Source organism: Medicago sativa, chromosome 6 (assembly GCF_051527215.1).
Source record: "Medicago sativa cultivar Bolivia chromosome 6, Bolivia_mono, whole genome shotgun sequence".
NCBI lineage: Eukaryota > Viridiplantae > Streptophyta > Magnoliopsida > Fabales > Fabaceae > Medicago > Medicago sativa.
The window spans coordinates 89,724,794-89,727,702 of NC_140754.1; the positions used below are offsets into that span (position 1 = coordinate 89,724,794).

The following is a 2,909-nucleotide window of genomic DNA, read 5'->3' on the forward strand; positions in this document are numbered from 1 at the left end:
TTAATTTGAGATAGAAGGAGTACTATTTAGGAAGCACAGGGAGTTTCTATAATATTACACTTTGAAGAAATATTTAGACAACGGTAGAGCGAAATTAACATATGATATTACACTTTGGATAGAGCGAAACTCTTGGCTTGAAAGTGGTTCCTGGCTAAGTGCACTGGTAGTTCCTGCTCTTTTCATGAGTGGGAGGTGCAGCCCGTCCTTTGCTGGCATCAGTAGGGTTTTGTTGGTGGGTTGCCTCGGTTCCCGGGGGGGTGGGGTGGGGGCTTCTGCCTCCTCCCTTCTGGCCGGTTTCTGGGGTTGCTTTCTTGCTTTTGTGTTCCTGTTCTGCGAGCTGGTTTGTTTGGTGTTTGCCTGTATTTATTTTTGTTTTTGTTTCCAGCGTTGTTGTTGGTGTTGGGGTTGCCCTTAGGAGTTTGTCCCGGGGGCTTGCTCTTTTGGTGGTTTTAGGGGTGTCGTTTCGCGGCCCTTGTGGTGTATTTGTACAGTTATGTTCCTTTTATCTATTTATATATATATTTGCCATTAAAAAAAAAAAGTCTAGCTAAGACAATTTATAGTCGTGGTGATTAATAAATGTTCAAGAATACCCTCCATCTTAAACTAATAAAAACATGCTGACTATATGATGGGAATTCTTCATCTTGGTTGACTAGCATATATTCCCTTTTGTGTTAATTGGAATTTTCATAACACTACGCAAGCACTGAAATCTCCCTCGATCCTAAGTTTCTTGCCCATGTGGTTTACGTTCAAGTTGATGCAAAATTACGCTGCATTGACTTTGATCCAATGCCATTCCATTCAAAGTTACATCAAAAAATCTTGCTAGCATTAAATTTCAGCGTACTCATAATACTAAAATTAATATATGGTTGAGGAGGTGAAATTAAAATATGTGAATCAATAATATATAGATATGATTATGACCTGGTTGATAATATTACAAATTCAATTAAAGATAAATTTGATTCCTTGAAGCATAGTTAAACTCAACATAGTTAGTGCAGGGGTGGCCCTGAGCATGGGCCGAGGGGGCGGCAGCCCAGGACACCATATTTTCATTTGCACCAAAATTTTATTTTTTACCTATTATATATATATATATATATATATATATATATATATATATATATATATATATATATATATATATATATATATACACACACATTTTAGAAGTCGGATTTTTAGCTCTTATATATTATAATACTCAAAAGTCATATTATTTTACCTGAGTTTATGTGTATCCTTTCTTTTCAATTCTTAATCTCTAATCTCTACATCTCAATTTTGTTAACACAAGTCATTGACATTCAACAGCAGCCAAAAACATAAGTGTCGGTGTTGTATAGATAAAATATAATCTTTTAAGAGTGGGTATTAAACGATTCATTTATCTATTTAATAGTCATACATTTTTTTTATTGATATAATAGTAAAAAATCATACGATTTCTTGGAGGAGGAAGACGAGGAGGAGGAAGAAGAAGAAGTCTGTTATAGTGTCCTATTGTGTAAAACACCCTGTCTTTATAAGTTAATAAATTCTCAAGTGTCGTGTGTAGACTTTAGACCATGGATCCTAGTTTAGAGCCACTTGGTTCACATTGCAAATATCCATTTAGTACTAAGGGGGAACTAATATAACAGGAAACAATTTGGGCCACGGTCTCCATAGCCTTAAGGGGGAGGACGACCGCCAGGAGGGTCACGTGTCTTCGGGGGTGGGTTAAATATTGGCGGAGGAGGTGGACTTGCCGTGTTTTCCAATTTCCTCGTCTTCATATCTACAAATTGAATTATACATTAATTATTAATAATTCAAAATATATTTTAATATTCATCAATTTTTTCCATAAAAAAGCTAGGTATATGGACTAATCTCGGAGTCAACCTCATTTTAACTAGACATATTCAATTAAAGAGCAAAACTCTGTAGGTTAGGGCATACTTTTAGGTCCGAAGTCTAGGTCACTAAGCCAACCTCCGAAGTTAAGATTAAAGAAATTGTACGTTGTTTACTCCATGAAAAGTTTTTCTATTTCATTTTTTTTATAACATGTGTTCATTTTAACTTGTTAATAAAAATATGGAATATTTTTTTTTAATAAAAAATATGGGAGACTCTTGAATGCACTCTTGTAATTGAGAGAAGATGAAATCCTCAATAGAGATGATGAATGTTCCAAAATAATGAAAATAATTTTTTTTGACATTTACATTGTATATTTATGGAAATACACACAATTGTTCCCCAAAATAAAAAATATTTTCACAAAATAAACAGACTTTTTTAATTACTTTATGATCATTATTTATAAGCAAGCATAATTTTGTACATTTTTAGACTTTGATAATTTCATCGTGACTAACCTGCACTAACCGGGTCCAACTGCATGAACAAAGTAATGAACAAAGTAAAGGCAGTGATTATCAAGTATCAACAAAATGAGAAAACGCAAAGAGATTGAATTTGATACGTTGAAAATATAAGCCATCGCACAATATTGAAATTAACCTATGATGATAGCTATTAGCCAAGACAATTTATAGTGTCATGGTGCTTATTATTATTTTCCTTCGAACTTTCAATGAACTTTCATACAGAAAAAGACACCAATATATTACAAAGATTAGTTAATATATTAATAACTCGTGACTGAAGATTAACAAGAAAATTTCAATCCAGCAACTAGGGTTTTATTTAAATTTATCCTATCGAAGAATTCTCGTGACTGAAGAAGTAATTTAATGCAAAGAAATATGAAATGAGAAAATGAAACCGCGTAGTACTACGTATCTCAAAAGACTAAAAATTAAAATATTGAAGATAATAAATAAGATGGTACTGTAAGTGTGAAAAAAATCAAAAATATTGCCCATATAATATAGCTATTTCAA

At 33.0% G+C, this 2,909-nt stretch overlaps 1 long non-coding RNA gene across 1 annotated transcript; it reads right to left on the minus strand.

Moving 5' to 3' along the window:
• Nucleotides 1–1,371: 1,371 nt before the first annotated feature.
• LOC146918065 (uncharacterized) lies at nt 1,372–2,522 on the minus strand. The gene is made up of 2 exons (XR_015014247.1): nt 2,382–2,522; nt 1,372–1,795 (listed from the first exon to the last, which is right to left on the minus strand). It is a non-coding gene; the product is annotated as an uncharacterized LOC146918065 (long non-coding RNA).
• Between the last annotated feature and the right edge of the window lie 387 nt (nt 2,523–2,909).